The following is a 23299-nucleotide window of genomic DNA, read 5'->3' on the forward strand; positions in this document are numbered from 1 at the left end:
TGAAGCTTTAAGAAAAATACTACATATCTCAAGACTCATGATAAAATCATAAGCTGGTGACACTGTGAAGGTAAGAACAGATTTAAAAAATTTATTAAAGCTAATGTTAAATATATATATATAATACACAGGTTTGGAAAAGAGTGTCTGTACATCTGGGTATAGTGCTTAGATTATCCACAAATACAAAGCTAGTTTTTAAAAGTCATATGACTATGTGCCATATGATACATAGAGTACATAATCAGCAAATTTATGTGAATAGATTTAATAAAGCAGTTTAGGTATTAGAATCCGAATTCTCAGGTACATCACTCATGAAAAGTTGTACAGAGATTTGGTTGTGGAAACCAAAATATATCAATGATTGGAGATGGTCCCGCAGTAATTGAGAATTAGGTTGGTTGTCCATTTAGAAAATACAATCCATGAGGAAAGTATTTCAGTTAATTTCCTGACTGCTCTTCTCATCGTACTACAGTAGAAGCTCAGAGTTACAAACACCAGAGTTATGAACTGATTGGTCAACCACACACCTCATTTGGAACTGGGAGTATGCAATCAGGCAGCACGTGCACACACACACACACACAGAGCAAATACAGTACAGTTCTGTGTTAACCGTAAACTTCTAAAAAAAGGGGAAACTGTTTCTGTGCTTGTTTCATTTAAATTAAGATGGTTAAAAGAAGCATTTTTCTTCTGCATAGTAAATTTTCAAAGATGTATTAAGTCAATGTTTTTCAAAAGTTTAGAACTGAACAACCATAACCTTTTGTTCAGAGTTACGAACAACATCCATTTTGAAGTGTCCCTAACTCTGAGTACTGTAATAAGACACCAAGGTGTAGCAAAGCTGACCTGATTCCCATCAGTCTTGCTGGTATGGTATTTGAGTTTTTTAAAATTAGCTTTTTGAATGGCCATGCTGGCACGTATGTACATGCTGATATCCCCCATGTAGCAAATTGAGCCAGCAGGAGAATGAGGGTGCATCGTGGGGGCTGTCTTTAAAGGGAAAACAGCCTGGTTTGCCCACAGATGCAGAAAGACCATTTTAATCTGGCGTAGCACATGCCATGGAAACCTTAAACAGTGAATCCCACCTGCTTTACTCAAGAGATATAAATGATCTATACATGTAGACCAGTACCCACTGTAACACCCACACTAGTTCGTTGCCCGTGGTCTGGTCCCCTTCATTAAACATTCTCTGCAGAAATCAGGGCTAGTAAGTCAGAAACTCTCCATGAGGGAAATAGTATTGTGACTTACCCAGCCCTATCAATCACCACTACCTCAGTGCTTGTCTAAGCAGCAGCAGCAGTCAGAGACCAATAAGTACACTTCTGTTATTTTAAAGTGCCACTTTATATTTTTTTTTCTGTGCATGTTGCTGTGGGAGGATGGAGTAAGGGATGGATTGGTTCAGTGCATGGCCCATGCAACATGGGGCATCCCAAGATTTTGGCTTTGTTGGAGAAGCAATCACCAGTAAGTAGAAAGAACCAGTCCCTACCCCACATCGTTTGCTGTAATAGCCACGCTGAAAAATGACATATTGGAACAGCCAGATTACGGAAGGTTTGAATTAAGAGACCAAGGAAGTTTTTAAGACTATGTAAAAAGCCAGATCTATTTATTGCCAAATATCCACAATCTCTCAGGGCATGTCTAGACTTGCCATTTAAAGCACAAAAAGTCCCTTTTTTGGTGCAAAAACCATGGGAGCGTCTACACTTACTAATGACTTTTTGCAGTGAAACTCAGAAGTTTCACCGCAAACAGAAAACCACCTCCCTGAGAGGTGTACAGCTCTTACTGGTGATGCTTTTGTGGTGATGTGCAAATGAAGACATGTTCTTCCTGTTTACACAGCTTTTAGCCTCCGGAGGATATCTCACAGTGCCTAGGTGACCACTCTGGCCAGCAGCTCTGCTGCTCTGACTTCAGGTAAACAGACATTTACCCCTTCCCATGGGAACTTTGAAACTCCCCTTCCTGTATTCTTGGCAAGTGCTCACTTATCATCTGGCCAGGTGACACTGGCTGCTCCACGGAGCAAATGATCCCCTGCTTGAAGCAATGCTGAGCTACTGGAGCTGATCAGTGTTTGGGAAGATGAGGCTGTTGCAGGGACCCAGGATGCCCTGTGGTCACTAGACCTATCCTCAAAATGGAGAGAGCTGCACTGTGGGGTAACTGCCCTCAGTGCGCTGCTCTCATCGGCGTTGGAAGTGCTGCAAATGTGAACAGGATCTGATGCCTGTGAAAGTGAGAACACAAACCAGCACTTTTCTTTTACCGGTTCCCTATCACCGGTGAAACTGACAAAGCAAAAACTCTGCAAGTGTAGACATAGCCTCAGACACTAATATTGTACATTTGGAAGGATTGGGCAATTCCCATGGCAGGTGGGTGCAGGGCTGAAGCATTCAGAGCATGTAGAAGTTCATCTTGGATCTGATCTGCCTCCAGTTTGATGTTATAAAACACTTGGCAATCCATTCCCCTAGACTAGCCAGGAGGCTCCCTGGCAGTCCAAGTTTGCCTTGGCCCCTGTTTTAGCTGATACAGCATCTCTGCAGCTCCAGGATGCCAACAGGCAGTATGCATTTGAAAAGTATCAGTGAAACTTATCCAGATGCCCCAGGCCATGTTGTATAGACATTTGAGTGCCATGAAGGACATATACAGTACCATGGTGTTTGGCAGCAGTTTTCCAGTTATAAGTGAGTTATTTTAGCCATTGGCTCATAAAGTAGCAGATTTGTGCATGAAATTGTAGCAATTATGCAAGAACGTACCTATAAAAGTATGTACATATCTTGAGTCTTAGCTTTCCAAAATTCACACCCATAGATTCCAGGTGCCAACATTTTCCTTGATTTCTAATCTGTGAAATTCAGTGAGACTGCATGGGATATAAGGAAAAGAATATCTCAAAAACACCATGGACCAAATTCCCCTGTCATGGACACCTGTGCAATGCCACTGAAATCACTGGGGTTGCACATGTGCAAAAGAGAGGCAAAAGTGTCCCTCTGCTTTCTTCACCATAATGCACAAAAGTTCACAGGCACCTTTGCAAATGTAAAGGGCCTAAGGCTGCTTCTGGGGCAACAAAATTGCTCTCTTTTCTTGTTGTTGTTTGTTTTAACTAATGTTTGTTAACACTTTGATGGTCTCCTGATATCTTAAAAGTTATCAAAATAGGAGCAGAGTAGTAGCAGGAAGGTTGCAGATGGACCCTACATGTTGGCACATCATCCCCTATCAGCTAATCCTCCAAAGGAGTGCGATAGGTGATTGTGCATATTTACATTCCTGGAGTTTCCTTGATTTTCTTCCAGTGGGTGGGACACACACTATGTTTTTTCTGAAATGCCCAGTAAGGCCTGATGTACACTAGGAAATTAAGTCGGCTAAAGAGCTTGCTCAAGGGTGCAAAAAATCTACACACCCTGAGTGGCATATTTAAACATACCTAACCCTTCAGTGGAGACAGTGCTAGGTCAACGGAAGAATTCTTCTGTCAACCTGAATACCACCTTTTGGGGGGCTGGATTACCTACACTGATGGGCATAGGTCAGCATAGGTAATGTCTACACTGAAGCTCTAGAGTGGTGCAGCTGTGCTACAGTAGCATTTCCAATGTAGACAAGCCAAGTGAATCAATAGTATTGACAGTCGTTATATGTCTTCATTTTATATACTATCATCACAGCAATAATTATAAAATCAAAATCACCACAGTGTTCCCAATCCTTTACTGAATAACTATGCAGCCTCAAATTTCAAATTTTAAAACTTTTCCAGAAACCATTTGTTTTCCTGACTCCTGTAAAGCACTCAGCACACTTTTTAATAAAAGACTAGATTGTTTTGAATCCAAAATTAAAAAGTGTGTGTGTGTGTGTGTGTGTGTGTGTGTGTGTGTGTGTGTGTGTGTGTGAGCATTAACATCAGCAATATTCAATGCCTATTTCAACGAGCAAAGACATTTGAGAATTATGGGACCACTGTCTTTTACCAAGCACAAATAACCATGTAATAATGCTCTAAATACATGACTGTTGACAGTGTAAGCACCATGTAACCCCAAAGTAATTATCTGCTTCTCTATATCTTTTAAAACAAAGCCTTATCCTAACATCTAAAAAGTGTAAGTTACATGATAATTATTCCTTGAATTACTTGGTAACTGGAAGTGTAATTATCAAGTAATCTGCATGAAAATAATTAGGTATTTACATAGTCTTTGCAATGTAATTACAGAGGAGTTGATTGATTATACAGTGTGTGCCTTGTAACAGAAAGTGATACCGAAAAAACAGAAAATCAGTATAAAAATAGTTGTCAGTTGGAGTAAAATGAATTAAACCTGGGAGGTGATTTCTCCATGTACGGAGGAGGGCATAATGGTTGGAGGAGAAGAACCACAGAAATAAAATAATCCAACAATCATGGCACCCAATCAAATCAACATCCAGCATGGAAGAAGACTACAGAGTCATTCACCTATCTGATTCAAAGTGTTCTAAGAAGGCAGTAAGAGTTGCTTTCATAATTCACAATTGCTTTTACATCATTTACTGCAGCACTAAGCATTTTTATCTCACCTCCCCATCTCATTGTCCCATCTGCGTTCAGACATGTTTAGTAAGTAGGTAGGGACATATTGGGAAGCAGCAATTGAGTCAAGCTGATTATTTAACACAGTCACTGTAGCTGACTTTTGCTCTAATTATGTGTCAGTTGGTAAAATGAATGCTGTGTAGAATTTTTCTTGTTTTAATTTTAAATTATCTTCATTTTTTAAAAATATGCTAATAGCAATAGTTCCCTTTTGTCGTGGGCTCCTTAGCCCAGTAATTGACTTTGATCCCTCTTACGTGTCTGTGCTTTCTGTTCTGGATGCACAGCTCCCGTCATAGTCAATTATCGTACGGCAGATCATGCAACAATGGAAATTATTACTTAAGTAGAAAGTCATTATTTGGTAATTGTTTGCATAAAAACAGCGATACAGAGTGAATAGTTTGTGAGTGCTCTAAACATTGTATATAAATAGTCCTGAAGTAAATTATGAATGGAAAGTGAAAGAACACTGCTTATATACAAAGATAACAAAAAACCAGAAAGTTAAAAAGCATCATTTCATACCTGTGCTTGTCTCATTAAAAGGCTAGAAACATCATTTTAAAAAACTATTAATACCTTAAACTCCATTCTCATTAAAATGTTTCTCTCTAGTTTGGATCTCCTTCAAGATTTTTGTTTCAAACTTCATAGTTCATCCTTACCATGAGCCCAGTAGGATACTGACTTTTTCTCCATAAATTGCTTAGAACACTCACATACTTTCTAATCACACAAAACCAAACACCCTAGCCCCGGCCCTTCCCTGAGGCCCTACCCCCTGCCCCGCCCCTTCCCCGAGGCCCCAGCCTCCTGCTCACTACATTCCTCTTCCCTCGGTGGCTCACTCGCTTCCATCCTATCATAGGTCTTCTCCCCCACTTGGAGCTTTTGGGTTCCAAGATGGGGACCTGCATGGACTCCTCTAAACTAATCCTAGTCTAGATCCGGTTCTGCTGCCACCAGTTAAGTTTAAAGTGGGTAACACACTGCCTGTCCCCCAAACTTCCCCTGGGGGACCCAGATTCAAACCCTTTGAATCTTACCAAAGAGAGAGAAACAGCCAGTTCCCCTCCCCTCCTTCCCCCTCTCCAGCCTGCTCCAGAGAGATTACACACCGAGTCAAATCCTTGACTCAACACAAAGAGGGACTCCCCTCCCCTTGAAATGCAACCAAGAGAAGAATCAATCAAGTCCTAAAAGGAAAAGAGTTTATTAAAAGAACAAAAGAAAGTACACTATCTCTGTAATACCAGGATGGAACAATACACAGGGTCTAACTTATAAACCTGGAGAGATTTCTCCCTCCCCCCTTCTTTCTCAGTAAAAGCAGAGTAACAGCAACAGAAATAAAGATATTCCTTGAGCAAAACACACAATTTCAAATGTAGAAATAAACTTATAATACTAGTTTGCCTTGTTAACACTTACTAGCCTGAATAGATGAACAATACTGCAGAAATCTTGGAGGACTTGAAAAGGTGTCTGGATTCCCTTAGCTCCAAAGAGAGACTCAACTCAAACAAAAACACAGAAAAAAAAATTCCCTCCACAGAGATTTGAAATTATCTTGTCCCTGATTGGTCCTCTGGTCAGGTGTTCATCAGGTACTGCTTGTTAACCCTTTACAGGTAAAAGAGACCTTAACCCTTAAATAACTGTTTATGACACATCCTCACTCACTTTCACTGGGCTAGGGCAGGGGGTTGGGGTGCAGGAGGGGATGAGGGCTCTAACTAGGGGTGCAGGGTCTGGGGTGAGCCCAGAAATGGGGCATTCCAGTCGAAAACCGGATGACTGGCAACCCTAAACTCAGTTGGTTAGTACTATTATGAGCTGAGTGAAAATTGGTTGAGTGGAATAAAAATCCCACTGAGATTGATAGGTGTTGACTAACATAACTGTAAGCCTAAACAGTCATCTAAGATAAAAGGTTGCACAGGAGCTTTTGGTTGAGGATTGTTTTGGGTAGGTGGGTGTGTAGTGGGAAAGAGAGAACACACTGAATCAGAGGCAAAAAGCAAGAAAGACTAGCAGTAGTCTATGAGCACAGTGGGACCCTGGAAAAAGCTAGAAAGAGAGCCTTTCAGTCTGGTGGGGCTTGGGGCTGTAAGATAAGAAAGTGCTCCTTTTATTCTTGGTTCTTTCTGCTTTCATAGACCTCATACATTCTTTGTAAATAAACAAGATTACATCAAAGAAAATACCAGATTCCATCGGTTTCTGTTCTCAGCTGGAACATTCCCAGGGCCTTGAACTTTGACTAGCTGTTTCAGTAGAAAGGGACAACTGTATTATTAGCAGGTGCTTATCCTTTATGCAGGCCACTTATTAGAGGAAGGCATGATCTCATACTTATACCAGCATGTTACACACATTCACAGTACCTCAGAAGTAGTTCATTCTAAATGTTTGAGGTACACTGAACATGGGGCCATTATTTCTGTCTCTAAGGCGATAGAGACCTGGGCTTTTAGTGAAGAGGTCTCAAATTCTATTCCCACTGACAATCGTGGAGGAAAGGTTGTTACCAAGTCTAAGTACTTGACCATGTTCTGCAAATTACATACCTAGAATGTTGATAGCAAATAAATGTGTCTGCAAAATTATAAGTTCAAAAAGAGGCTGTGTTCAGAAGATTGTGTCCTTAAAAACCAGTGTGTGAACTTATAAGAATTAATTGTAGAGAGCAGAGCTTCACTGAAAAACGCTTTACCTTACACATTGTTTCTTTTAAAAGTTTAGTTGATGTGGGAGGTGATTCTTCCCACCAAACCTTTCTAATCTGGGGGGAATCTGTTCACCATTTGAAGTGGCCATGCAGCTCCCATAAAGATTTCTGGGAGGTAGATGCCCACGTCAAGAAGAACTTGTTTCAGTTGATTTTTTAAAAAGCCTAAGGGTTAAATTCAGCTATCACATCAATGTATGCAATTCTACTCAACTCAGCAAAGACTTTGTGTGTCATTGAGGGCAGAATGGGGCCCAGAGATTTTAACTCACTGTAAAAGGGTTTCAGTACCCATAACACCTGCTTGTGAACCAAGATTTTGTGATTCTTTTTTGGAATTGAATTACGTCGTTAAAAGAAACCTTAGAGTGCAGGCCCATCAATGATAAATTGTTATAAAGCTTGTGTAAGTGTCAGACCAAAGCTATGGAAGCTTGAAAGTAAACAAGCCACTGTCAAAGAGATATAATCAGGCTATATGTTTTAAGAGAGCCAGTGGCATCAAAGGAGTTAACCAAAAAAAAAAAAAGGAAGAAAAAGAAAAGAAAATCCAATTGATAGCATGATAGGTGTTTCAGGCTCCAGACAGCCCTGAAGTTTGTTCGGACAAGTTTAAACCATCAAATTCCATTCCTGCTAGACAGCTGCTGGTGTTTACAAAGGTATTCCCATTTGATTCAATTGATCTTTGTGATAAACAGTACATGCTCTAGGGCCATCCAAAGGCCTTTTCTCCAGCATATGCTAGTGGTCCCAAAAGCCCTCAAGGGCTCACACCATTCCATTTTTGTATTTAGCTTCCCACACTAAGCTTCAGAATTACTTTGATTATTTCAGTGAGAGTTGCAGCTATTACAGATAGGATCCCACAGTGCAAGTCCCTGAGCATTGCACATCAGGTAAAGCAGGCTTGTTGCTCTCCAAGACAAGTGTGAATAGGGCTTCTCATGAGCACAAGTGACGTTAAGCACAGGGTATGCAGCAGTAAATCTCAGTCCCACTGTGCTCCTTCTCTTTCACAACAGTGTGAGATAAAAAAAAAAATTAAGATTTGACTGGAGAGTAGATGTGTCTGAGAAGACATAGCCTCATGCATAGCTCTGAAATGAGGATTTAGATCAGGGATCTGCAACCTTTGGCATGTGGCCCACCAGGCTAATCCCCCTGGCAGCCTGGGCCAGTTTGTTTACCTGCTGCATCCTCAGGTTCGGCCGATTGTAGCTCTCACTGGCTGCGCTTCACCGCTCCAGGCCAATGGGGGCTGATCGGCCGAACCTGCGGATGCAGCAGGTAAACAAACCAGCCCAGCCCTCCAGGGGGCTTACCTGGCGGGCCGAGTCCCAAAGGTTGCCAATCTCTGGTTTAGATAGTTGTAACTGGGGCATTTGGTGCACTGGATGAGGTATGCCACGTGTTGTGATAGGCACGTGTAGGACCATGGACCTTGAAAGGTGTGTTGTGAGGGGTGTTGATCATTGTAGCAGTGGAATGCCTGCAGGCTTGGCATCTGTTGTTCTGGGGGGATCTGGTGCTGCTTTGAGTTGGTGTGTCCTGGTCTGTGTGGAGCTTGCTTCTGGTGAAGAAGAGCTTCAAGAGGTTGGGGGATTTTTGAAGGCCAAAAGAGGGAGTCCTATCACAACCTGTGGTGTACCTCATCCAGTGCACTGTATGCCCCAATTACAACTATGTGGGTGAAACCAGACAATCACTACACTCTCGAATGAACTCACATAGAAAAATGATAAAGGCAAAAACACCCTATCTCCTGTGGGTGAACACCTTTCACAAAGCGATCACTCTATGTCTGACCCATCAGTCCTCATCCTCAAAGAAAACCAGCACAACACTTTCAAAACATGAGCCTGGGAGTTTTAATTCATATCTTTGCTAGACACTAAAAATCATGGGCTGAACAGAACACTGGATTTATGGCTTATTACAATAATCTGTAACCCACTAACCCCTCTTCTTTCCTATGACTGCAGGGATGTTAACGGGCCACTTCATCTTGAATGTTTTTTTTTAGAATATGTGCTATCTACTTATGCTAAACTATCTGTTTGGCCTTGTATTTAGCTGTGACACTCTGAGTACCTTTCCCATACCTGAGCTCTGTGTAGCTCAAAAGCTTGTCTCTCTCACCAACAGAAGTCGGTCCAATAAAAAATATTACCTCACCCACCTTGTCTCTCTAATACATGGGGTGTTATGGGCCAAATTTAACTTTGCTCCAAGTGGTGCAACTTCAAGTTGAGCTTCAAACATCTTTGAAATTGCAGCTACTTAAGGTATTTAATATGGCCCCTAAAAAATCCTCTGTATATATTAACACACTACAGCATCAAACAGATGAGCAAATTTATTCACTTGATTCCACTTCAGTCTTTTATCTTCCCAGAAAACCACTCATCTTGGGGAAGCAAAATGGGCTGGTTTTGGTCCACAAACCCAGAAATTCTTTTGCTGACTCTTCCCTGCTTCTCCATCAGACCTCTATTTTACTCCAGTCCTATGAAGTGGACTTGGTTAAGAATGGAGAGCCTATGCTGTGCCTCCGAATTAAAAAGAAAACCACTAAAGACCTCATGCTAGATCAGGGGTCAGCAACCTCTGGTACGTGGCTTGCCAGGGTAAGTACCCTGGCGGGCTAGACCCATTTGTTTACCTGCCACGTCCTCCGGTTCAGCCGATTGCGGCTCCCACTGGTCATGGTTCGCAGCTCCAGGCCAACGGGGGTGGCGGGAAGCTGTGGCCAGCACATCCCTCAGCCCGCGCCGCTTTCCGCAGCCCCCATTGGCCTGGGACAGTGAACCGCGGCCAGTGGGAGCCGCAATTGGCCGAACCTGCGGACGCGGCAGGTAAACAAACTGGCCCGGCCTGCCAGGGTGCTTACCCTGGAGAGCCACGTGCCAGAGGTTGCCGACCCTGTGCTAGATCCAGAAATTGGATGCAGAAAAGGATACCCTATTTTAACATTGCTTTTTATATATTAATTCTATAACAGTAATAACTTTAGCACAAAACATTTCCTGGGAATTAATAACTGCCTGAGCCTAGCACCTGGGGTGCAACAAAGAGCCATCTACTCCTCCCCACCAATCATTTAGTCTTCAGGAAATACCCTACACCTCATTTATTATGGCTTAATTAAAGTCTCAGCGCTGCACTTCTCTGCAATGCGTTAAACCTTGGGATGAGTAAAGTCTAAAAAAACAAGTGGTCTAACGAATAATAGGGAGAGCGTAAGAAATGACCAACATTTGATTTGAAACAGGGTGTGATGTCTAAACAGAAATCCCATTAAAAAAAATCCCACCCACGTACAATGTCACTAGCTGACTCTGCTGATACTTGTTAGTTTTGCAAGTGTTGGCTCCAAGTCCACTGATAATATGGAGTAAGTAATTTTGCACGGAGGGGGTGAGGCACAGACATTTCCAGCTGTATCCTTGAGTTGACAGATTTATGCAGATATTGCATTTTATTGCAATATTATTTTTATGACCTAGCCATACAATGCACACTGTTATTATTGCATGTAACAGGCTGGCAGTGTTCTCCTGTGAACCCACCCTGTTAGCAGGTGTTGATCCTGCTGGGAGATGCTAAGTGATGACTCACTGAAGCAGATGGGGCCCATTACCTCCACCCTGGACATAAGGGAGGTGGGAGTAATTCCTTGGGAGAGAGGGTCTGGGCTGAACAATTCTCAGGGAGGAACGTTAGGGCCAGGTAGTTCTAGGGAGGAAGCTTGACCTGGAATTTATTATGTTGATTGTAAACTTCTTTAAAAATGAAACATGTTGCTGGAAGAAAATAAGTTTTGATCATGGACAGATGTGGGCTGTATTGGAGAAGGCTGGGAAAGCCACTTGCTTACATGACATATTACAACCATCTTAGTATGTGCTGTCACCTCTGCACGAAAATAACAAATGCCAATGAAAAGTGCACATATCAGAACTTATCTGTCCAAAATCTTTAGTTTAATTGGTAACATTTGCCATTAAAAAGTCATCAGTTACGTTGCCCTGCTTTTGTTACAATTCCTTCGTATTATAAGTGCAAGGGTAACTGATATGTGTGGTAGTTAATTTTAGCAAATGCTGATTTTTTAAATGCTGATCTCACTGTGTTACAGTAACTTATTCAAATATTTTATATTTTTCCCCTATAAACAGATTATGTGACTAGAATAATATGCTTCAAAAGACTCTACAGCTCTGCCCTCTTCTTTTAACTGTTCAACACTATCTTGTTATACATTTTCATTAAACACTATACTAGCCATCCTCAGAAATTATCTTGAAGTCCATATACAGACATGCCCAAACTCTTAGTGATTTTAATTGGAGCTAAACATACATAACTCCTGTGAGACTAGCTGTTCTTTTTATTGATTGAAAATGTCTTGATTGACTTGGACTGATTTATGTTTTAACTTCCTGTCCTTTTTTTCCAGACCTTGCATTATTCATTCCACCTGACTGTGTCTCAGACCCAGTCTCAATTTCACGTTGCCTGCCTGCCAGTCATGTCACCCTGTTCGTCTCCTTCCTTCATGAATAGCCCCATGCTTTCCCCCACACTCTCAGCAAAGCTTGGATCTCTCCCCTCAAATCTGGTTAGCCAGACACCTCTCTCACTTCACCTAAATCTGTTTCCAAAACTCACTTCTTCCATGAAACCTAAGAAAAGTATGGATGGAGGAAGGATAATTGTAATCATTAAAAAGTATACAAATAAAAAACAGAAGGAGGGGGTGCGTGGTGACTTTAGGAAGTAATCATCCAAACTTATTATTGTCATCTACACATTTCCTCTCCCCTCCATCTTTCTTGTCTGCATATACCTTTCACTTCTATGACAATGTTTGATGTGGTTTGTATGTGCTTGGTGGAGAGGCATCACCTAGCACACCTCTGGTCTAACAAAAATAGCGAATAAAGAGCAGGTGGTAAGCAGGGATCCCCATGCGTGCATCTATAAGTTGCATTCAGGACTCCAGATAACACTGCTTAGGGGATGCTCTGAATCAGAACCCTCACAGCTATGCTCATTGCTAAGCATACCATTGCACATTCATAGATTCCAAGGCCAGAAGAGACCATTGTGATCATCTAATCTAATCTCCTAGGCCATAAAACTTTCCCCAAAATAAATCCTAGGGCAGATCTTTTAGACAAAACATCTAATCTTGATTTAAAAATTGTTGTTAATGGAGAATCTACCATGACCCTATGTTCCAATGGTTCATAGGCTCCAACTCCGTCGGTGCTCCGGGGCTGGCGCACCCACGGGGAAAAATTAGTGGGTGCTCCTTACCCACTGGCAGCGAAGCTCCCTCCTCCTCACCTCCTTCTCCCCCCCTGCAAGCGTGCCATGTCCCCGCTCCTCCTCCTCCCTCCCAGGGCTTCCCGTCCCCCACCCCCTGCCACCTAACAGCTGTTTGGTGGCCCTTAGGACTTTCTGGGAGGAGGGAGAAAAGTGGGGATGCAGTGTGCTCAGGGGAGGAGGCAAAGAGGCAGGGCAGGGCGGGAACTTGGGGTAAGGGGGTGGAATGAGGGCAGGAAGGGGGCAGGGCTGGGGTGAGAAAAGGCAGGGTGTGGCAGGGATTTTGGGAAGGGGTGGAATGGGGATGGGGTGAGGGTGGTGCAGGGGCAGGATGAGGCAGGGTCAAGGGCGGGGTGGGGTCAAGCACCCACCGGGCAGATGGGAAGTCAGTGCTTATGCAATGGTTAATTACTCTCACTGTGTATATATATGCCTTATTTCCACTCTGAATTTGTCTAGCTTCAACTGCCTGCCATTGAATCATTTTATACCTTTCTCTGCTAGACTGAAGAGCCCATTTGTTCCCCATGTAGCTATGTACAGATACCCCTTAACCTTCTCTTTGTTAAGCTAAATAGATAGAGCTCTTTGAGTCTATTGTTATAAAGCATGTTTTCCAATTGTTTAATCATTCTGATGGGCTGAAGCCTCTCCAATTTATCAACATCCTTTTTGACTTGTGCGAACCAGAACTGGACACAGTTTTGATCAGCGATCACATTTTAGGGGCTGCACTGGCTTGTTCAGGACCTAGAGGCAGTACAGACACTTCTACTGCCATAGAATGAATCCATTAGAGCTGGTCAAAAAACAGGGACATTTTTCAAGGGTTTTTTTGTTTTGTTTTGTGGGGGAGAAAAAAACCCTCCAAATGTTAACAAATGTCTCCCAGCTCTACAACTGGCTGGACAATTGAATGGATTTCCTGGGTTGAAATGAAAAATGTCAATGAAAAAAAATTGTTGAAATGTAAGGATTTGGAAAACTTCACTCAGGTCTAGAATCAAGGCCATCAATTGTAAAGTGCTGTGAAAATTACATAGCACTATGTGAGTGTCAGTGACAGTTTCGCATAGTACTGACTCAGACAAGAACAGCGTCGCTTAGGCTATGTCTATACTACGCAACTTTTAGCGACACAGCTGTGCCGCTACAGCCATGCCACTAAAAGGCACCAGTGTAGCCACTGTTTGCCGGCAGGAGAGAGCTCTCCCACCAACAAAGTGCTGTTCACTCTGGTGCTTTTTGTCGGTAAAACTTTTGTCATTTGGGGCGGGGAAGGTTCACACCCATGAATGACAAAAGTTTTACCGAAGAAAGTCCAGTGTAAAAAAAGCCTTAGTCATGAATCAATACTATGTAATGTATTTATTTCAATTTATAACCATTTTTTTTAAAAGCCATTCATCCTGGGCTTTAATAGAATCAAAAGTACAATGACATAACATTTATACCAACAGCATTGGCTCACCCCAAATTCAGAAAATAAGGACCTGGTCGGGAATTTTTTGATTAACCTTTTTGAGCTATAATGTACTGGATATTTAGTAATGTAATGCACATGCACACTTAGTGGGTGCTGCAGGGGCGAAGTGCAGGGAGACAGGCACTTCCTGAGATATGCTAAGAACCTTATTGGTTTCGATGGGAGTCGATAGTACTGAGCACCTCCCAAGATGCATTCAACACCTTGCAGGATTTATCCCTCTTATGCAGCAGTGTACTTAGTCTATTAAGTATAGCGTGTTATTTTGTCAATGAACTGTATTCTATTAAATAGCTTATTTCTTTAGTAAATAATGTACATATTCCTTCATAATATGCCCTAAAGCCTTCTTATACCTATAAAATATCAGCTACACTCTTTGTGCACATCCAGTGGTATGGATTTGTCAGGATGAACACTTTACAGCAGAATTTTCAATTATTTTTAATCATGAGCTCTGTTAATCCTAAATATAAATAGTAAGGCAATAAATAAAATAATTAAATCAAACCCCAACCCTTGGATGATATTCTTGTTGTCTAGAAAGTAATTACAAATTTAAAAGTTTTACCATATTGCATTCTGAAAACCTGTTTAGTATGTAGTTAGGGCATTTTGTCAGAGTCTGTAGAATAAAAATCATTTTACATAGCATTAAAAAAATCACAATGGATCCTATATACATATTCATACAAGATATGTCACACGTTCTTAAGCAGTATCAAGATGCTTAGAAAGTATGCCACTGGAAGAAAAAAAGTGTAGAATATTTGCAAATGTTGCAGTTTTCCTAGAATACAATATACCTGTATATGCTTCGGATTTTAATATAGTTCTCCTCAGAGGTGCCACACTGACAGCCTTGGAGAGAGACTGAAAATATTGGTTTATCTGTGGAATAAGTAAAGCATAAAAAGCACTTCCAACCTCCCCACATTACCCTGCCACAGTTGTTAAAATCATGGGCCACTTCTAAAGGTGAAGTGGTAGATCAGTCTCTATCCCTGTTCAGCAAAAAGAACAGGTGCCACAAGTACTCCTGTTCTTTTTGCTGATACAGACTAACATGGCCACTACTCTAAAACCTATCCCTATTCAGTTTTTTTTCCTAGCTATTTACATAATCTCTCCCCCATCACCATGGTCTTCAGTTACACACAAGTCTTTGCAGGATAAAGGCCTAAATTTGTAGGATGAGGACTGCCCTAAGGAAATTGGAATAATCCTGAAAAATATCAGTACATAAAGTATGAAATTAAATATCTTACCCAAACTAATTGTGGAACTAATCAGGAGGACTGTTACGTATGTGTGAGTTTTCCTTACTTAAAAGAAAGCCATTAAGCAGGATCCTTCATCTTTTCTGACTTAACTGAGACAAAATTTCACTTTCTGACCCAGCCATATCTTTTTTTATATTGTGTGCCTTTCTATGGAACATTAAGAGGATAGGAACATCCTAGAATTTCTAAATAGTCAAGATAATGATCAAAGAATCATATGTATTAGTGTTCAACAAATCAATATTTACACCAGGCATTTTGTAAAGGAAACTTTTAAGAACACCTAAAATGACATAATATATTTGACTCTGCCACTTTTGGTATTATGAGATGGAAGCACCTTGGTAGATAATGCTACCTGAGGATCAAATAAACCTCTCTGAAATCAAGATGACAGAAGAAAACACACGTATCCCCCTGTACAAAAGGAAAGCCAATAAAGAAGGTGCACAACACCAGCTGGTACATCTGCTTGTTATGGCTCGATGATGGTAAAGGGCAAGAAGACACTTTATACTCATTCATTCTGCATGATTGTGCATGACGTAGGGGACAGAAGTGTTTATGTTCAGAAGTTAGATCACTTTGCTTTTAGCTACACTTGGGCAATGGGTAAAAACAGAAGCACAAAATGATGTAACTATCATTGCTCAGAGCCTGAAAATTCCTTGAAAGACAGTTGGAACAATCTATGTCTTTCCCATTAAAGGTCAATCATTTGAAGGCATTCTACGAGTCCTCCCATGGATGTCTTAGCAAGCTCAGCTGAGAGTTCCCGACATCATTCATATTTGCTGCCTTAATGTTGTTGACCATTCCTGTTTTTCCAGGGATTAACCTTATTTCAGTGAGATGAATGCTTAAAGGGGTGCAAAAATCTTTCAGGGCTATCATAACATCATCCCATTGCCACATTGCACTGCAGTGTTTTGTTGCAAGGTGCCATCCATAGGAGGACACACTTTAAAAAGGCATCATTAGGCAATGGGGTGGAAGTCTGTTTATTTCTCTGAGTTGTTCAAGCTCTCCATACAAGGAAATTGATATTTTTGGTTCCTGAATGAGGGTTATGCTCCACTGAAGCCAAACTGTGAAAGCTTATCGACGTGGGCTACATTTTCAAAAAGGTGCATGGGGATTGACCTGTGTTTTTTCTCAAGTATTATGTAAGAAGTATGGCCTGCATCTGTCTTTTTAGCAGAACAAAATCCATGTAAAGGGAAGAAGCAAAAAGACAATCAATACTTTTCGCCTTGTACATTAAAGTCAGAGTCCACTCAGTCTGCATGAATCCAACCTGCACAAGGGCTATGGAGGATAGGAATCACTGCTCAAGAAGAGGAATGTAATTTGACCTATGTGGGTAGAGGGTTTTGTTTCTTTTAATCATTCAAGTCTTTTATGAGTATTCTGTAGTTAAAATAACCATTAATTAAGGAGAACTAACAACAACATGCTAGAGAGGCACATTATAGGCTACTCATTACAGGATTCTAGGTAGGGGATGTGTCATTTTGGCATGCATCCTGACAACCTTGTTATGTTTAGGAATATATTATAGTCTGCAGTAAGGCAAATGTCCTTGTTGTGAATCCTGGTAATAGGAAATTTTGTTATTAAATTGAATCTACTCTAATTTTTTGCCTCGCTTTGCCAGTCTTATAACAGTAATTGTCGCAAATATATTTCAAATAGTAGTATGCTCACATAAACCTGTGACTTTAATATTGCCGAAGAGCCTATAATAAACTTTCCTGATGTTTTTATTAATTTAGCATGATCAGAAGGATTTTTAAGGATAAATTCTAAGATTTAAAAAAGTTAGAGCTTAAAGGTAGGCTTCTATAGCCTCGTTAAGATTCCTAAAAAAGTAGGATGATTTTCAAAAATGTTGACCATTCCACAATCCCCACTAAGCTACTGGCTGTAAAGCAATTTTGAAAATCAGCTTGCTTATATGAGAGTCTAAGGCCCTGATCTTTCAAAGATTCATGTGTTTAACATTACACATATGAATATTAACATTGACTTCGGTGCAGGACTGGGGGTTTTAATCAGGATTTTGGGGCCTAATTTTAAGCACCTATTTTTGAAAAATTTGGTCAAAACATAAGCATATTTTATTATCAGTTGACTTTAACATTCTATCTCCTTTTATATTGACATTATAGCTGACAAATCAAAATTTGTTTGTTCTGAGTTTCTCAGTATAAATCTAGACCACTAAAACCAGATTGGCTTCTTATGTGCCAAACCCACAGATTGGCCAAAAAAGGAAAATAAATAACAGGTTTTAATTTAAAAAAATTCAAGACATTTGTCATATGAATTTGACTAAATGCGTGCATATATATTCATCCTGATCAATAAATTGAACAAATAATGAAAAAAAATTAAACAGCATACTGAAAAAATTGTAACATTTGGCAAATAAATTATTTGATTAATACTATTTGAGCAGATATAGCCAGACCGCATCTGAGCTGTTATGTTATATTAGAATGTATTTGGTGCACATATTTTGATTTCATGAAAATTTAGTACACAAAACCAAAGTTTCAGCTGCTGTTAACTGTAATGGTTTTTCAAATGCACAGTACCGTGACGGATATAATGGCTCTGACTGTGCTTTTATTTACACCAAAATAACTCCACTGGAATTTGTGCCACTTCAAAATCGGTCTGAAAGAAATCAGAATCAGGCCTGTTATATTTTAATGTTTACCACAGTAGCAGCTGTTACTACTCACAATCAGACCAGTTTGCAACACATGCTTTCACTAACATGCAAGCTAAGCCAGGGTGGAACACAAGAGGGTGGATATAATTATCCCACCCACTTGCCCACAACTTCCTCAGAAAATAACACATTATGATTTCAAGAACAGACTAATATTGTGTGAGTAAATACAGTCCACATTTGCTGTGTTCATCTGCTATATCATGTTCTTTTCTTCAGCATGATCAAAATATTGGCAAGTAAAAAAGATTTGATGTTTCAGTCAACACTACCATGGCTCTAAAGCAAGCACAGAACTTTCTGGAAATAAGAATCTGTGAGATTCATTACTGGACCATTTCAGCACAGCATTAATCATGTGCTCAACTGTTTTGTAAATAAAGATGGACTGTTAAATCAGGGCCTCAATGAGCTAAGAAGGTTACCAAGAGTACCTCAGGGGTGCTGGAACTAGAGGTGCTGGGGATGCCACAGCAGCCCTGGCTAGAAGTGGTTTCCATCACATTCACATACAGGGTTTACAGCTTGGTTCAATAGCTCTCAGCACCCCCACTGTACAAATTTTTACAGCACCCCTTGGAGTAACCTCAACACTTCTCATTATAAAGTTCTATCTTGCTCAATAATTGCCTATTAATGGACTGAAGTAAATATTTAAGAGCATACCAAAAGGTACGATTTTTCCATACCTGTGAAAAACAAAAATTTAAAAATTATTCTAACAAGTTGTTCAGTAGCAAACAGGGACTGTATATAATATTTATTTAGATGCCTTATGCAAAAATGTGCCCATACACAAGCCCTAGGCACTCTGACAACTAATTAAACTGTTAGTCCATATAGGAATAGCATAATACCAAAAAGGAAATTAGTTTACTAGGCAATAAATCAAAGTAGTGGAACACTCCCCCCTCCCCTTTCCTTTCAACCTCATATATAACTTTTGCTGCCAGCTCTGAAAGTCAGCTCTGTTGTACTAAGAGGATAGGTTACATATACTACAAGATATATAAAATATTATTAAATATTTGCATTGTAGTAACACCTCAAGACCACAGCTAGGGATGAGGGATCAGTTATTTTACTCACTATATTCACATAACAAAGACACCATGCTTATTATCTGTGGCTCTGCAAAGACTTATACATGTGCGCCACAGTTCAGTGGAACTATTTACAGTGGGTAACATTAAGCCAGTGCCTAAATCTTAGCGGGATTGAGGCCTATATGTACAGTAACTCCTCACTTAATGTTGTAGTTATGTTCCTGAAAAATGCGACTTTAAGTGAAACGATGTTAAGCGAATCCAATTTCCCCATAAGAATTAATGTAAATAGGGGGTTAAGTTCCAGGGAATTTTTTTTTTTGCCATACAATACAGTACAGTATTGTAGTTGGGAGGTGCCCCCGCCTTACCCCACACAGGCACAGCCCACAGGCACTGGAGACAATGAGGCAGGCAAGGAGGCTGAAGGTGCTGTAAGCTAGGAGAAGCACGTTGCGCAGTAGCAGTGGCAGCTTCCCCTACTCTGCAAGCACCAGGGGTGAGGGGCTCAACCCTCGGCCCGCCCACGCCACTCCTTCCTCCAAGTCCCCACCTTTAACCCCCCTCTTCTTCCCCCTTTACTCTGCACGCCGAGTCCTTGCTCCTCCCCCTCCCTCCTGAACGCCAGCTGATTGCCGCAGGCAGGAGGCAGGGAGAAGAGGGGGAAAGCGCTGATTCGCAGGGTCTGCCGGCGGGCAGGAGGCACTGTGGGGGGGACGTTGAGGAGCTGTTAGGGGGGCTTCCAGCTGTGGACAAAGCAGGCAGCCAAACGACGTTATAGCAAAGCATTGCACAACTTTAAATGGCACATGTTCTGTAACTGAGCAGGGACGTAAGATCGAAACAACATTAAGCGAGAGGACATTAAGTGGGGAGTTACTGTATTATATGTAATGCACTGTGATTGATCCAGCCCAGTTGGGGACAGCTGAGTAGAAGAAGGGAGATATACTGGCCACTGGATAAGCAGTTTTCTGTTCCCTGAGTGACCAGAGCAGGGGCTGCTCCAGGCTAATGAGAACACCTGACACCAATTAACCTGCTAAAAGTCAGGTGAGGCTGTTAAGCACCTGACTCTAATTAAGGCCCCTCTGATGCTATAAAAGGGCTCACTCCACTCAGGCCAAAGGGAGCCAGAGGAGAGGAAGTGTGTGCGAGGAACTGGGAGCAAGAGGCATGCAAGAAGCTGAGAGTGAGTAGGCATACTGCTGGAGGACTGAGAAGTACAGGCGTTATCAGACATCAGGAGGAAGGTCCGGTGGTGAGGACAAAGATGTTGGGAGGAGACCATGGGGAAGTAGCCCAGGGAGTTGTAGCTGTCGTGCAGCTGTACCAGGAGGCACTCTAGACAGCTGCAATCCACAGGGCCCTGGGCTGGAACCTGGAGTAGAGGGCTGGCCCGGATTCCCTCCAAACCTTCCAACTCCTGATCAATCATAGGAGGAATTGACCTGGACTGTGGCTTCTACCAGAGGGGAAGGTCTCTGGGCTGTTTCCTGACCCAGAGGGTGAGTCTGTGAGGTGAGCAAATCCGCTAATAAGTGCAGGACCCACCAAGGTAGAGGAGGAACTTTGTCACAGCACATATATGTCTATACACTCACATGCCACATTTTTTTCCAATGTAATTTTTCAGTTGACCAGTTTACATTTTGCCAAGCCATGTAGCCTTTACTGCAATCGCACAATAGAGAAAAGAACAGATCTAAACTGTTTATTCTAAAATGGCTAAGAAAGACCTAAATGTTTGGAATCAGAATATGAAATTGTCATTGAGGAACAGTTACTTAATAACGGACTATTACCCCAATGAAGTCTTAATCAGTTCAGTATCCATTTCATGAGGGACCATAAAACCCACAGTATACATGACCTCCAAGGTTAGTTTATGTTGGATTATAACTTGAATCTCTAGAGACTGAGATAGTTAAGAGAAATTACTATTGACAACTAATCACTTTAAAGAGTTTTCCAAAATGTATTCAATGTATAATGTACAAGTATATCCTGAATTACAAAAAACTATAGATGAGGACCTGTATATTTCCATAAATATATAAAGTTTTCAAAAAAGTGCTACATAATTCCCACCCAAAAAATTTAGCTTACTGAAATTTAAAGAAAATAACCCCAAGTGCAGTCCTGTCATAGGCATTCTGTAGGGACCTTTCTGATCCTAGTGCACACTCCAGTAAAACAGTTTTATGAACATTTAATTTATTTAATTTTGAAAGGATTAGAAGGAGAAATGTTAGCATGACTGACTGCAATCCACATTCCACAGTACCACCCCCACTACCATTTCTCATTCCAAGAAAATGGGAATGCCTGATACGGTCAGCATGTTTGTGACTTGTGGCTGCTCAGGAAAGATGATGAATAAATTTGAGGTTTTTCAGCTAACTAGCTACTTAAGAAAAAAGAAGCTATAAGCCAAAACCTCTCTGAATCATGTCAGCTAGTAAATCCCTGTCTCCAGGTCCCCCATCTTAACTGGAAAGAAATGATTATTCTCAATTATCATACACATTTATGTGTTAGACTGCACGTATTATGGAGACAAGGAACTAAATGAGAAAGCGTGGGGGAAAACTTGCAAAACACAGTTTAGTGTATTAAGCAGGTCTCAGAGAGTAACCCTTAGCACACCGCTCACTATAATTTATAAATATATCGCTAGTCAGAAAGTAAGATAGTTTTATGGTTGGGGCGGCTCTAGGCATTTTGCCGCCCCAAGCACGGCAGGCAGGCTGCCTTCAGCAGCTTGCCTGCGGAGGGTCTGCTGGTCCCATGGCTTCGGCGAAGCCGCGGGACCAGCGGACCCTCAGCAGGCACGCCGCCGAAGTCAACCTGCCTGCCGCCCTTGCGGCGCCGGCAGAGCGCCTCCCACGGCTTGCCGCCCCAAGCACGCGGTTGGCATGCTGGGGCCTGGAGCCGCCCCTGTTTATGGTTAAGTCACTGGACTAGGAAGCAGTAGTACAGTGTTCACTTCTTAGCTCTGCCACAGATTTCCTTTTTCACCTGCAGAAAGTTATTTTCTCTGTTCCCCATCTATAAATAGGGATAACATTATTTTCTTTCTCCCACTCTTGCCTATTTTGTTTCTTTAGGCTATAAATTCTTCAGAAGAGCAACTGTCACTTACAATGTCTTTGTTCAGTGCCTAGCAAAATGGAACCCATGTTAGGGAATCTAGTTGCTATGATAATATAAATAATGATAATATCCCCTAAGGCTACATATACCCGGTAATTAGAATACAAGATTTTTCTGTTGCATCCCAATATTAATATTTGTTGTTATATAAACGCCAAACTTTTTTTGGTGAATATAAGAGTTTGGCATTTGGGGTAGTTGTTCCACTGAAGAGTTTGTCATGATTCATGATGAGTGAGAAAGAAAGAAAGAAAGAAAGAAAGAAAGAAAGAAAGAAAGAAAGAAAGAAAGAAAGAAAGAAAGAAAGAAAGAAAAACTACCAACAACAATAATAAAACGTATCTACTAGCTCTGTGTAAATCAGAGCAGGCATTTTAACCACAGAATGCTGGCTTTTCTTTGTAACATCCATTTAAGTTGTCATCTGACAACATTCAGTGTTGCAGCAGCAGAAGCATGCCAGCACTATCTTCATTCAGGATGGGCAGTGTAAAATAAAACAAAAAACAGATTACCGGCCTTGGTTTTTTTAAGTGGGAGGAACTGCTGTTTAAAAAGCATTTAAATAATGTCACTATGTTTCTTAACAAGATTTAAAAAAAAAAAGGTTGAAAAAACTAGCTTTCCCACCACTACCACCCCCCTCAACCTTTTTTGCACTCTCGGTTTGAAATCATCTTCATTTTACGTCTCTAGCCTGAAAAAATGAGGTGGGTGGCCATGTATGACTGGGCTGACAGGTCACTTGTGGACATCATGTGATGACCTAAACAGAGGTTGAGATGAGAATCTAGCACCAAGGTTTAAAACACCACACTCCTTTGTTGCAAAATCAGTGGTATAAATTGAACCCTTCACTGTGAAAGATGAACAAGGATGGG

Source organism: Mauremys reevesii, linkage group 1 (genome assembly GCF_016161935.1).
Source record: "Mauremys reevesii isolate NIE-2019 linkage group 1, ASM1616193v1, whole genome shotgun sequence".
NCBI classification, from domain to species: Eukaryota; Metazoa; Chordata; order Testudines; family Geoemydidae; genus Mauremys; species Mauremys reevesii.